At 43.5% G+C, this 15,213-nt stretch overlaps 1 long non-coding RNA gene across 1 annotated transcript; it reads left to right on the top strand.

The window, feature by feature from the left end:
* The first annotated feature begins 7,136 nt into the window (after positions 1 to 7,136).
* LOC132779446 (uncharacterized) lies at positions 7,137 to 14,790 on the top strand. Its single transcript, XR_009631801.2, has 3 exons — positions 7,137 to 7,205; positions 10,145 to 10,294; positions 14,605 to 14,790. It is a non-coding gene; the product is annotated as an uncharacterized lncRNA (long non-coding RNA).
* Positions 14,791 to 15,213: the final 423 nt, after the last annotated feature.

Raw genomic sequence — 15,213 nt, 5'->3', positions numbered from 1 at the left:
CAACACACAGAGAGAGAATACATCATCTTGAAGTCTAGTTTCAAAATTTAGGAATCAGTTATTCCACTCCTTGGCAAAATTCCTTTTTCAACTGCACTGCCCAGAATCCCCCTGCTACGGTAGTGTCCATACTAATTGGAGGATCCTGGCAACTATAGCCCACATGAGAACCTTTTCCAGTCTCTGACAAGCAATTCATTGAACAGCTGGGATGAATCTATTAGATCTCTCCCTTTGAGTTAGTCAACTGCCCAATTCTTTTCCCTTTACCTGCGAATAGATTTACCAGATAGATTTACCGTTTATACTTGAGTATAAGCTGACCCAAATATAAGCCGAGGCACCTAATTTTACCACAAAAACAAAAAAAACAAAAAACGGGAAATCGTATTGACTCGAGTATAAGCCAAGGGTGGGAAATGCAAGAGCTACTGGTAAATCTATATAAATAAAAATGCAATGTTCATTTGTGGGATTAACAGAACTCAAAAACCGCTGGGAAAATTGACCCCAAATTTGGACACAAGACACCATTCAAAGCAATCTATGTCCTTCACTCAAAAAATTCCTCCCAAAAAACAATAAGACATTTAAATTTTTAAAAAGGAGCTGGGTTGCATCCTCCCCCCCCTGCTCAAGGCCCGGCAATGTCAGGAGGCTGCTCCGCTGGTTCTTGAGCTAGGGAGGTCCGCCCACCCCCCAACCTTCCCCACAGGCTACAGGGCACACACAGCGCCAAAAATGGTGCAAAAAGGCAGTGTTTGAGGATGCGAGGAGGGAGAATGAAGCCCCCTCCCCCTGCAGCTGAGTCCTGACTGCTGTTTGATTGAAAGTGAACTATAAATCCAAGGAACTCCCAAATGTCTCCTCCTCCTCCTCCTCCTCCTCTTCTTCTTCTTAATCGGCGGCTGAATGGCCATCTATCAGGAGTGCTTTGATTGTGTTTGTCCTTTATAGCAGAAAGGGCTATACTGGATAGCACTTGGAGGTCCCTTTCTATCCTAGAATTCTATTACTATTATTATTGTTATTATTATTATTAAGCAGAGAGTGAATGTCCATCTGTTAGGAGTGCTTTGATTGTGGGGCAGGATTGGATGGACCTTGGAGGTCTCTTCCTACCCTAGGATTCTATTATTAGTAATACTGTTATTGTTGTTATTATTATTATTAAGCAGACTTTCTCATTACTTAATTTTCCATACCACCAAACTGTACCACCTATCAGACCAACAAGTGACCATCACTCATAAAACACTGAAAACCACAGCAGAAGAGACTTAAAAAGCCAAAAATAAAAAATTCCATTACAACGCATGTACAAAACCACATATATACACATATACACAAATATATACACACATATACACATATATACACACATACACACACAATATACATATACACAGATGGGGCCACAGCAATGCATGGCAGGGGACAGCAAGTTTCAAAATAAAATTACATTAATTGAGGCATCAGTAGGTTAAATGTTTTTGAATACAGTATTTATATAAAACTGTAATTTAAGATAAGACTGTCCAACTCTGATTAAAGCATTATTCTAACCTCAATGTAAAAGTGCTAACGTATCCTTCCAGTAATAATAAAGAGAGTAAAATAATAAATATAATAATAATAATAGTGTAAAATAATGGAAATGTAATAACAGTAATAATAGAGCAAATTAATAAATGTAACAGCAATAATATAAACTAAAATAATAAGTGTAATAATCATAATAAATAGAATAAAATAATAAATGTAATGACAATAATAGAGAAAAATCATAAATGTAATAATAATAGAGTAAAATAATAAATGTAATAATAATAATAATCCCAGTAAAATCTATATATATAAATTTCCTACTGGCGTCCAACGAGGAAACAAAACTCTAAAACCCCTCCACACAACTCTACCAAAATTGCCAGGCCCCAAGGACAACCCACTAGGTACAAACTAATCCACTCAGAAATCAAAACCACACAACAACAACCACAAAAAACGGCAAAACAACTGAGCATGCGCACTGGCGCAAACTCCCTGGTGCGCGCACACACATGGCCCCTCACCTTCCCCCCCCCGCGCAGCACACACACGCGCGCGCATGCGCACGGCCCCTCACCCCCCCGGCGCGGCACACACACACGCGCGTGCCCCCTCTCCCCCCCGGCGCGGCACACACACGCGCGCGCGCGCCCCCCTCTCCCCCCTCCGGCGTGGCACACACACACACGCACACACACACACGCGCGCACGTGCCCCCTCACCCCCCCCGGCGCGGCACACACACGCGTGCGCGCGCGCGCCCCCTCTCTCTCCTCCGGCGAGGCACACACACGCAAGCACACACGTGCGCGCGCGTGCCCCCTCACACCCCCGGCCTGGCACACACACACGCACGTGCCCCCTCTCCCCCCTCTGGCGCGGCACACGCACGCGCGCGCGCCCCCTCACCCCCCTGGCGCGGCACACACACGCGCGCGCGCCCCCATCCCCCCTCCCCTCCTCCCTCCTCACGTTTCCTCCAAGCCACGCCCCCTTCTAAACCCATCCCCCTCCCCTCCTCCCTCCTCACGTTACCTCCAAGCCACGCCCCCTTCTAAACCCATCCCCCCCTCCCCTCCCCCCTCTACCCTCCTCACGTTACCTCCAAGCCACACCCCCTTCTAATCTGTCAAGGAAGAATAATAGAATCATAGAATCAAAGAGTTGGAAGAGACCTCATGGGCCATCCAGTCCAACCCCATTCTGCCAAGAAGCAGGAATATTGCATTCAAATCACCCCTGACAGGAGAGAAAGAGGGAGGGAAAGAAAGAAGGAAGGAAGGAATGAGGTAGAAAAGGAAGAAAGGAGAGAAAGAGGGAGGGAAAGAAAGAAGGAAGGAATGAGGTAGAAAAGGAAGAAAGGAGAGAAAGAGGGAGGGAAAGAAAAAGGGGGAGGAAGGAAAGTTAGAGAAAGAAGGAAGGAGAGAAGGAAAGAAAAAAGGGAAAGAAGGAAGGAAAGAAGGAGCGAAGGAAGGGGGGAAGATGTAGAGAAAGAGGGAGGGAAAGAAAGGAGGAAAGAGAGAAGGAAGAAAAGAGAGACTGCAGAAGAGAAAAAGGAAGAAGGAAGGAAAGAGGGAGCGAAGGAAGGGGATAAAATGTAGAGAAAGAGGGAGGGAAAGAAAGGAGGAAAGAGAGAAGGAAGAAAAGAGAGACAGCAGAAGAGAAAGAAAAAGGGGGAAGGAAGGAAAGCGATAGAGAAGGAAGGAAGGAGAGAAGGAAAGACAGGAAGGAAGGAAGGAAACAGGGAGTGAAGGAAGGAGGGAAAGAAGGGGAGATAGGGGGAAGGTTGGCCACAGCAACGCGTGGCGGGTACAGCTAGTAATAAATAACTTTGACTCACCTACAAGCCAAGGTGGGCTTTTTCAGCCTTAAAAGGGGCTGAAAATCTCGACTTATACTCGAGTATATATGGTAACTAATGGGTGGGAGGCAGTACAAAGTATCCTAGGCTGTGTTGAAAGATGGAGAAAGCTAAGTGGAGTGCCCAAGTTTTGTGTGAAGATTTTTCCCACTAAGCTTTCCTTGGTTCCCCAGGAACTGACTAGAAGAGATTATTAAGAGAGAACTTCTCAAAGCAAATCCACCCAACTATTCGCCACTCAGATTGTCCCACATCACACAATGCTCTTTTGAAACTGTACTGTGATTTGTTTAATGTCAATTTGGGGGGAGGACCAAGGAGGAGAAATCTATGTGAGATTAGATCTGGCATGTCCCACAGGTCTAACTATATATTTCCAGCTCTCTAAGTTTTACGAGGTTGTTCTGTTTCAAACTGCTCCCCAATGTCCTGACTCAGCCCTGAATCACATTAGAATTTCCCACTGTCCTTCCTAGCCTTCAGGCTTCACTGCTCCCCCCGGGTAGCTTTAATATTTGATATTCCTCAACCAAGAAGAACTGCAAGTAACACTCACAAAGCTTGCGTTTCAGTGCTCTTTATGTTAACTGCCCATGCCATCCAATCCGCTTAAAGCACATCAGATCCAAAAGTGCCATTTTCAAATGCATGCTTGGATACATAGCCCTGGCTTTCACCTTGATAGAACTGCCATCTCCTATCAAAGGACATTCTGGGGCTTTACAGTCTGTTTTTGGAGTTCAAGCCTACCTGGAAGCTCTTTCTTTTGGGTAAAGGGTAAATTGCTTCTTTCAGAAGCCTCCAAAGCTGCAATTCGCTTTTCAAATGCAGCCATCCTTCCATATTCACTGGTGTTAGGGGCACAGAACTCCCATGAAAAGAAAAAGAATAAATAACTCCGCATGTAAAAATTGCTATTTGCTTTTGAGCTGAGAGAACATCTCCCTGCAACCCCATCTACACTGCCATATAAAATTAAAATTATCTGCTTTGAATTGGATTATATGGCAGTGTTGTTGTTTTTTTTGTTTGTTTGTTTTTTTCGTGTCAGGAGCAACCTGAGAAACTGCAAGTCACTTCTGGTGTGAGAGAATTGGCCGTCTGCAAGGACGTTGCCCAGGGGACGCCCAGATGATTTAATGTTTTTATCATCCTTGTGGGAGGCTTCTCTCATGTACCCGCATGAGGAGCTGGAGCTGATAGAGGGAGCTCATCCACCTCTCCCCGGATTCAAACCTGTGACCTGTCAGTCTTCAGTCCTGCTGGCACAGGGGTTTAACCCACTGCACCACCGGGGGCTCCATATGGCAGTGTATTATATGGCAATCCAGTTCCAAGCATATAATCTGGATTTTATATGGCAGTCTATATGAGACCTATGAATTTCTAAATCTACCTGTGTGGTCAATTTCCACTGAAGCTGATCCAGAATCACACTGGAAGACCTGGAGAGGTATAGAGTGGTGTTCTATCTAGACATCTCTAGCTCCACTAACATGCCATATTTGGGCATATGGAATATTTGTGCCAAGTTTGGTCCAGATCCATCATTGTTTGAGTCCACAGTGCTCTCTGGATGTAGGTGAACTACAACTCCCAAACTCGAGGTCAATGCCCACCAAACCCTTCTAGTGTTTTCTGTTGGTCATGGGAGTCCTGTATGTCATGTTTGGTTCAATTCCATCATTGGTGGAGTTCAGAATGCTCTTTGATTGTAGGTGAACTATAACTCCCAGCAACTACAACTCCCAAATGACAAAATCAATTTTTTTTAGTGAAAGACATACCTTTGGTTGTTGGGTGTAGGCTGTGCAAATTTGGTGTCAATTCGCCCAGTGGTTTTTGAGTTATGTTAATCCCACAAACGAACATTACATTTTTATTTATATAGATACTTTAACTGATATACAACAAGGGATGAGCATCCAGGGTTCTTGGCAGCTAAAGATACAGCTAGTGAAAAATTCCAGAGACAGGTTGAAGCATGAATAGATATGGAGTAGTAACTAAGCAGCCTCCATGAGCTCGGATTCTCTGAAACCTACAGCTATGTAACTTCAGTGCAAGCTGTAGATGTTGCTGGACTTCAACTCCTGTTTTATTAAGCCAGCATAGTCAACTGTGGAGAAGAATGAGAGCTGCATTCCAATATCATTAGGAGGACCACAATGGCTCTGAATTGCAGGCTGCTAGGAGCAAAATGGGAAAAGACCATTGTCATTCTGTCCTGATTATGGACTTCCCAGAGGCATTTGGGTGGCAATTCTAAGAATTAGAATACGGGACTAAATGGATCATCTATCAAAGTTATCCAGTGGGCTCTTCTCATATTTCTATATTTCTTATATTTGACCAGGGACCACATCTGTTTCTATGATGTCCTTCTCTTTTGTGCTACAAGACTTTACACCAGTGGTTCCCAACCTTTTTTTGACCAGGGACCACTTGATCAGGGACCACTTGACCTGGGACTACTTGACCAGGGACCACTTAACCAGAGACCACTTGACCAGTTACCACTTGATCGGGTATCACTTGACCAGGGACCACTTTGACCAGGGACCACTTTCCAACATTAGTACCAAAAGAGTTATGGACTACTTGACCAGGGACCACTTTGACCAGGGACTACTTGACCAGGAACCACTTTGACCAGGGACCACTTGACCAGGGACTACTTGACCAGGGACCACTTGACCAGGGACCACCTTGACCAGGGACCACCTTGGTCAGGGACCACCTTGACCAGGGACCACCTTGGTCAGGGACCTCTTTGACCAGGGACCACTTGACCAGGGACCACTTTGACCAGGGTCCACTTTGACCAGGGTCCACTTTGACCAAGGACCACTTTGATCAGGGACCACCTTGAATACTGACCCCTTGACCAGGGACCATTTGACCAGGGACCACTTGACCAGGGACCATTTTACCAGGGACCACTTTGACCAGGGACCACTTTCCAACATTAGTACCAAAAGGGTTACAAATCAGTTTTTTGTCAACTTTTGGTTTGGTTATTTGGGGTGCCGATTCAGAAAATTGCACTGGATAGACCACATTAGTTCTAGTTTCTGATACAGAACATATAGCTTCCAGTAATCGCCACCTGCTTGCCCACAGAAAACCATATTTAACAAGCCTCGACACTATAAGAAGGTATCGCAAGACCAGTTGCTATAATTGCAATGGTGCAGTAATAGTGAGGCCGCGGACCATATTTTAGTTCTTGTGGACCACTGGTGGTCCACAGACCACAGGTTGGGAACACATTCCACTGTGTTGCTTTACACAGTGGAATGATTACATTATGTAGCACGATTTTTGTTCCTAGGTTATTAATGTCATTTCCTAATTGGTACTATCATAAAAACATGGGGGAAAATTATTAAACTGCAAAAACTTTGTTTTCACGGGATATCCTACAACACAATTTGCTATAGCTTTTCAATGAATCTTTAAGTCTCGGGTCTCAACCAATTCAACATAGTTTGTGGCAGCCACAAAAACAAAGTTTCTGAAGTAGAACAACTACTTTCAAAGTTAGTGCCACACAACTGAACAGGAAATAACATTTTCAAACCAGGAACTTATTGTTTTTTCCAAATGTTGTTACATAGTGTTATCATTTTCCAGTTAGACAGGCTTCAGCAATTTGTATAAAGATCTCTGAAGCAAAGAGTTCCTCAAAGGGAGGAGCAAATCTGAATCAATCTTTAAAAGAGTAGCCTGCTGTGTCAGGAATAGTAGAGAACTTCAAATCTGGTGCAGATATTTGATAAGATTAATCTTGCAGGTAAGAGGAGGATGCCTTCCTTTTCTTTGTCCATGTTCTTCAGGGGTTTCTCATTATTTCCATTTTGGGATATATCTACACTGGAGAATGAATGCAGTTCGACACCACTTTCACTGCATGGTTCCATGGCACTGAGTTTTACAAGATCTTTAGCTTTCCCTGCCAAAGAGTGTTAATGCCTCACTAACTTATAATGCCATGATTCCACAGCATTGAGCTATGACAATTACAGTGATACCAGATTTCACTGATTTTTTTTGTATGTGTGTATGTGTCAGGAGCAGCTTGGGAAACTGCAAGTCACTTCTGGTGTGAGAGAATTGTCCATCTGCAAGGAAGTTGCTCAGGGGACGCCCAGATGTTTTACCATCCTGTGGGAGACTTCCCTCGTGTCCCCGCATGAGAAGCTGGAGCTGACAGATGGGAGCTCGCCCCGCTCCCTGGATTTGAACCATCGACCGTTTGGTCAGCAGTCCTGCCGGCACAAGAGTTTAACCCACTGTGCCACCAAGGGCTCCTTGCATTGATTTTACAGTGTAAATGCATTCATCGACACAATTTTAGCACTGTTGCCACAATAGTAACTCTCTCCCCAACCTATTTTACTAGTCATCAGCTCCATGAGTAAAAGGAAATACATTCTACGAATGATTTAAGAATATTTAAATTATGTTTCTATCAAGTTTAGGGTTTGGGCTGGAGGATAAGGTATAGAAAATTTAGTTAAATATACTTAACTAAAGGTGGATCTTCAGTATAGAACCAACACTGCTTAATATCACTTAAATTGCCATGGATTCGTGACAGTTATTGTTTGCTGAGGCACCAACCCTCTTTTGCAGAGACCTTGTAAAACGACAACTCCCATGAATCCACAGCGTTGTGCCATGGCAATTAACATGGTGTCAAACTGCATTAATTCTCAGTTTACAAAAACATGTGCTAGTAACCTCATTATCTCTGTTTGTTTCTAAAGTGTTACAAGATTCCTTTGCAAGCAAACAAAAATACAGTTGGATAAATAGGTGAAATCAATAAATATTAGATTTGGTTTGTTAATCACATCTATATGAACAGTTTCAGGCAAGAAACACGGCTTTTTCTCTTCTTCCTTGTACCATACTAAACTTCTAAGGGTTAGAGGAAACAATCATAATGTATCTTAAAGAACAATTGAGAAAACCTTATGAATATCAATTCTGCAGTGTAGATGCACCTCAGATAATATCTGACCGAAACCTTCACCCCAAATTCAATAGAAATATCATTAAGCCAGCTACTTAGTTAACTAAGGTCCCATTTATGTGGGGTTGCCTTTGAAGACAGTCCGGAAGCTCCAGATGGTCTAGCGAGCAGCAGCCATGTTGCTAACAGGAGCGGCACACAGGGAGCACACAACTCCTCTGTTGTGCCAGCTCCACTGGCTGCCAGTCTGCTACTGGGCACAATTCAAAGTGCTGGCTTTAGCCTATAAAGCCCTAAATGGTTTTGGCCCAACTTACTTGTCTGAACACATATCTCCTTATGAACCCTCCAGGACTTTAAGATCGTCTGGAAAGGCCCTGCTCTCGATCCCGCCTTCGTCACAAGTATGGTTGGCAGGGACGAGAGACAGGGCCTTCTCAGTGGTTGCAACTCAGCTATGGAACACCCTCCCTAGGGATCGTAGATCGGGCCCTTCCCTTTTAACATTTCGAAAGCAGGTTAGGACGTGGCTCTTTGAGCAAGCGTTTGCAGACACAATATAACAGACATGGAGAAAAACGGAACGACTTGATGTTATTGGATAATACTTTAAACTAGGAGACTCAAACTGATATATGTTTTTATTGATATTGATTGTTTTACTTGGTTTTATATTTAAATTGATTGTTTTAAAATTGTATTTTATGTCTTTGATATTGACTGTAAACCGTTCCGAGTCGCCTGTGGGCTGAGAGGGGTGATATATAAATGTAGTGTGTGTGTGTGTGTGTATAATACACTGCAATATAATGCAGTTTCAGAATGCAGAATAACTGCAATGAACTAGATTATATAGCAGTATAGACTCATATAATCCAGTTCAATTATATATGCCGCTCTGAATCCCCTTTGGGGTGAGATAGCACAGGGTTGAAATATAATAAATTATATATATATGCGCTCTGTTCGTTTTGAGTGACATCATAACTCAAAAACTGCTGGACTAATTGCCATCAAATTTGGCCATAAGACACCTACTAACCCAAGGAATGACTTAACACTCAAAAAATTGATTTTGTTATTTGAGAGTTGTAGTTGCTGCGATTTTAAGTTAACCTACACTCAAGAGCATTCTGAACTCCACCAATGATGGAATTTAACAAAACCTGGCATGCAGGACTCCAATGACCAACAGAAAACACTAGAAGAGTTTGGTGGGCATTGACCTCGAGTCTTGGGAGTTGTAGTTCACCTACATCTAGAGAGCACTATGGACTCAAACAATGAAGGATCTAGACCAAACTTGGCACGAATACTCCATATGCCCAAATATAAGCATAGATGGAGTTTGGGGAAAATAGAGCTTGACATTTGGGAGTTGTAGTTGCTGGGATTTATAGTTCACCTACAATCAAAGAGCATTTTTAACCCCAACAACAACAGAACTGGCCCAAAATTCCCACACAGAACCCCCATGACCAACAGAAAATACTGTATTTTCTGGTGGTTTTGGTGACCCTTCTGACATCCCCTCACGACCCTTCCCAGGGGTCCCGATTCTTAGGTTGAGAAATGCTGCCTTAAGGCCATCCAGTCCAACACCCTTCACCAGAGCAAGAAACATAATCAAAGCCCTCCTAACAAAGAGCCATCCAGGGTCTGTTAGAGATCTGTGCATTTGCAGAGGAGACAGTGAGGAGATGGGGTGTGATATTGGGCAAACAATGTCATCTGTGCTTAATCTTTTCTCCCAGAGATGCATACCAAGGTGCTTGTCTGCCTGCTTCTGATGGCTCTCATTGGTACCAGCTTCTCAAGATCTGTCAACTACCATGAGAGCAATGAGTTAAGCAGGGAAGCGAGGGCTCTTCCAAGACGGGAACAGGAGACGCGAAGCACTGATGGTAGGTTTGTGCAGAAATTGACAAACCAGATAGCACAGCGTGTAAGCCACGTATTAAATGGAAGTGCAGGCAGTCCCTCAGTTACAAACATCTGACTTATGAACAACTTACAAATGACTCACAGTTAAGAACGGGGGTGAGACAACAGGATGTGAGAGAAATCTACCCCTCGGAAGGGAAATTTACTCCTGAAAAAGTTACCATGGGAAAAAATGTCTCTACCAAAGCTTTATTATCAATCCTTGTTTCCATAATAAGCCAAATTTTTCAAAATCTAATTCTCCCAGGGACAGGAAGTGAGGTAAAATCATCTAAACAGGGACTCCACGAGCAAAATAAACACCGCAGGGATGATGGTGATTACCCCGACCTATGCGATCCAGAGGTGGGGGGGGGGGGGGGGGGTGTGAGAAAGAGAAATTAGAGTTACACTTAAAAATGTATCTGTTCTGGCTTACATGCAAATTAAGAAGCACCCCTTGTTCATAACACGGGGACTTGTCTGTACAACCGTTTCTTCACATTCCACCTCCTCTTACATATAGTGCCATCATATTGAAGAAACAATTGCTTAGACAGAAGGCTTCTCTAGACCACGGTGGAGAACGCCAAGTTTTTCTACTGCTGGACTCTAAAAACATATTAAGCAAGAGTTAGGTTCATGGATGATGGGAAGTGGAATCCAAGAGCATCTGAAGTTTCTTACTCTAAGATGTCATTACATAATAGAGATTTTTTTTCCTCAGATCTTGAATGTAGCCTTCTTCACGAGGAAGAGGTTTCACAGACATATCCAATGTTCTAGTGTAGGGTCCTCAAACTAAGGTCGCCCTCGAAGGTCATTTACCCAGCCCTCGCTCAGGGTCAGTCTAAGTCTGAAACAACTTAAAAGCACACAGCAACAACCACAACAACAATCCTATTTCATCAGCCAAAAGCAGGCCCACACTTCCCATTGAAATGCTAATAAGTTTATATTTGTTAAAATTGTTATTTATTTTAATTATTGTATTGTTTTTAAGTGTTTTTTGCACCACAAATAAGATATGTGCAGTGTTCATAGGAATTCATTATAATTTTTTCAAATTATAATCCAGCCCTCCAACAGTTTGAGGGACTGTGTGTTGTGACTCAGGTCCCAAAGATTGCCCAACACAGCAGATTAAGGGTTAACAAAAGTCTTTAATGAGTCTTTAACAAGCTAGCAGCACTTAAACAGCAATGCTACTTAGCAAAACAAAAGGACCTTTGTGCAGGTAAACAATAACAGAGATAAACCGGATTATCCCAGGACTCAGTCTCAGGAAAAAGGAAAGCTGGAGCAAAAACAAACAGTGGCAAAAGCGGAGTCAAACAGTCCTTGGTCGATAACGGAGACAGGCAACAAACAAAGTCCAGCAGGCAGATGACGTGGTCCAGAGACGTTCCAAAATCAGGGGCAAGGCGAAGACACTCACGTAGTTCCAATCCGAAGTCAAGGTACACGAAGACAAGATAGCTGGATTCCCGGGACCCAAATAGGTTAGGCAGAACAAGGCAGAACAAGACACCTGATGCAACACTTTGTCCTCTGCAAAGCTACACACCCCAGAGTCCCCATTTTATTAGCAATCGCTATCGCTAGATTGATCCTCATCACTGGCATCTGGGTCATTTCCTTAAGCTGCTGGCTCGTTACTCCTCCATCTCTGCCAGCGTTGATCCAAACCAGGATCCTGCCAAGATGTACCTTCCTGCCATGTATTTTGGAATCCCTCAAACTCGTCACTAGACGTGGGCTGTGTACATATGTCCTGAATTTCCCTAACCCGAGTCCAGTCCAATTCCTCCTCCATTTCCCCATTACTGGCTTCCAGTTCATCTGAACTGGAATTGTCAGCTGTATCTTTAAGCCATTTACTAATAGTTTCTTCATCACTATCAGACTTACTGGCAACCCGCTTTACTCCCCGGTAATCCAATTCCTCCAAATCCTCGGGTCCAAACCCTGCAAAATCTTCCATGTCGCTAGGTGCCAAAATAATATCTCGAATACGCTTCAGCTGACGCTGATCCAGCTCTGACTCAGCATCACTCCTCCTTCTCCTACAACCGGTAGTAGTTTCACTGCCAAGACGCTGAGCCTTAACACTGTGACCTGGCACTCTGTTTAAAAAGTTTGAGGACCCCAGCTCTAGTGAAAATATGGCTGTCTTCTGGGTTGGGGAATTGGCTCATCCCTTCACGCAATGCATGGTGGGAATAATTTCATGGCCTCATATTAATACTGACCTTGGATTTAGGTGGCTACAACAATGATAAGATGCATTGGTGGAGGAAGGTCTACTTAATACAACTTTTAAGACCTTTTGATGGATGAAATGGGTTAGGTATGGTGGAAGCTAGTGCTTAGATTAAGTGGTAATGACAGTTTTAAATAAAAGCAGTTTATTGCAGGAACTATCTAAAAGGAAAAAGAGATAAGATTGGGATGCTACAGCTATGATTATTCAAGGGAAAAACAGTTTGGACTAAAGTCCTCTTGAGGGAATCTGTCCAAAACAAGTAAACAAAACAAATGTATGAGTTTTTATATGCTGCCCTTCTCACCCTGCCGGGGACTCAGGGCGGATTACAATGCATATATACATGTCAAACATTCAATGCCATAGACATACACATATATAGACAGACACAGAGGCAATTTAACATTCCAGCTTTCTGGCTTCATGAGGGTATGCTCAATTCCGGCCACAGGAGCTGCCACTTCACCGTCCACTAGTGACACCGAGTCCTTGATGGAGTACTTCCTCATTCTTACTCATGCTGCTGAAAGGTTTTATGGTGTCGTAAATTAGTTAAATTAGCTTCCCCGCATAAAGCGGTGCCTAAATTTCCTACTTGACAGATACAACTGTCTTTCAGGCTGCATAGATCAACAGCAAGCTAGATTATTATTGGTCAGAACCTCACTCCAACCCAGGCTGGCTTCAAATTCATGATCTCTCCATCAGTAGTGATTTAATGCAGCTGGCTACTAATTAGCTGCGCCATAGCAAAGAGGGAGTGCATCAAGTAACTAAAGAGCTCTAGTGCACTCCGCTGAACTAAAGCACTAGACTGCTCTTGCAGGGAACTTGAAGCATGGTACCTAAATATCCTAAAAGCACTAGTTATCATTTGATCATGGAAGCCAAGCAGGGTCAGCTGTCTTCAGAAGCTGCAGGCTATATTTTAGGCCACATCTACACTAACCACTTAGGTTGATGTAGAGCAAGATCCATGGTGGCCAAACAATGTATGGAGCTGATCTGGGGTAACGCAGGGCTTGTTGTTGTTTATTCGTTCAGTCGCTTCCGACCCTTCACGACTTCATGGACCAGCCCACACCAGAGCTCACTGTCGGCCATCACCACTCCCAGCTCCTTCAGAGGCAAGCCAGTCACTTCAAGGATACCATCCATCCATCTTGCCCTTAGCCGGCCCTTCTTCCTTTTTCCTTCCATTTTCCCAAGCATCATTGTCTTCTCCAAGCTTTCCTGTTTTTTCATGATATGAAAGTACTTCATCTTTGCCTCTAATATAGAATCATAGAATCAAAGAGTTGGAAGAGACCATGGGCCATCCAGTCCAACCCCCTGCCAAGAAGCAGGAATATTGCATTCAAATCACCCCTGACATATCCTTCTCTCCAGTGAGCAGTTGGGCTTTATTTCCTGATGTATGGACTGGTTGGATCTTCTTGCGGTCCAAGACACTCTCAGAATTTTCCTCCAGCACCACAGTCCAAAAACATCTATCTTCCTGCGCTCAGTCTTCCTTATAGTCCACCTTTCACATCCGTAGGTGAAAACTGGACCATAAGGACCATAACGCAGGGCAAGACCACCTTTATGTGGATTTTGGCACCACTGGATGGTGGGGACTCACTCCCGCCTCTGCAGAGGCTGGGGGACTCTCTGTGTGACCCATACCCAATCTGGTGTAGGGCATGCCAGCTCAACCCTGGAATATCAATCAGTGTAGATTCAACCTTAGAAAAAGGAACTGAGAAAATCGCTTCTGAGTACTCCTTGGTTAAGAGAACTTTGTAAAATTCATGAATCTATTGACCGTAATCAACAGGTGACTTGAAGCACCTCTAGATGTAGTAGAGCTGCCACTCCCAACACTGTTCACTATTGTTTATGCTGGCTGAAGCTAATGTAAGTTGTTGCTCAATCAAATCTGGAGGCCCATGTTTTGTCCACCCAGGCATGATATGACATTGCCACGCAGTTTTAACCAATCTGTGGCACACTGCTTTCCACTAACTATCTACTCTCTAACAGATAACATGGCCGGCATAAGAACCGTAGATTTTGGAGCATAGAAGTGGAGATGTCTGAGAGATCTTCTACCTAAGAGTGACAACAGAGATAAGTAGAAGAAAGAAGTGGCACAGAGTCCAAGGCATCTATTTATATGCATGTTGTTTTTCCATCTATGCTTGTGTCAATAAAAATATACTCTCAGCATCTCAGTTGTTCACAAATTCCAAAAAAGGTAGACTTCTGGATTCTAGCCAGGTTTTCTAACAAATTGCCCCGGAAAGAACAGGCAGAGCCTTGTGCATGTCCATCTGTGTACCATCCAATGGGAATGAGATAGTTGGCACTCCAGCTGACTGCTGTGAATAGCTAATCACACACTGTTGAATCAAAATGAAGAGTTTTGGGGAATGATCAATTTTTGAAGTGTAATCATTCATTTTAACAGTTCTCATATCTACAGCCTCAAAAGGAAGTCTGGAAAAAACTTGGTTAGATGTGTTGATCCAAATTAACAAATTATGTAGTTCTTTTCTGACTCTAGCAGCAATGGAGTTTTGAAAACTAACAACAACAACTTAATTTTTATACCCCGCCTCCATCTCCCTGAAGGACTCGGGGTGGCTTATA

The sequence above is a fragment of the Anolis sagrei genome, chromosome 6 (assembly GCF_037176765.1).
Source record: "Anolis sagrei isolate rAnoSag1 chromosome 6, rAnoSag1.mat, whole genome shotgun sequence".
Lineage (NCBI taxonomy): Eukaryota > Metazoa > Chordata > Lepidosauria > Squamata > Dactyloidae > Anolis > Anolis sagrei.
The sequence above is the reverse complement of the archived record's forward strand: the minus strand, read 5'-3'. Positions and strand labels throughout refer to the sequence as shown.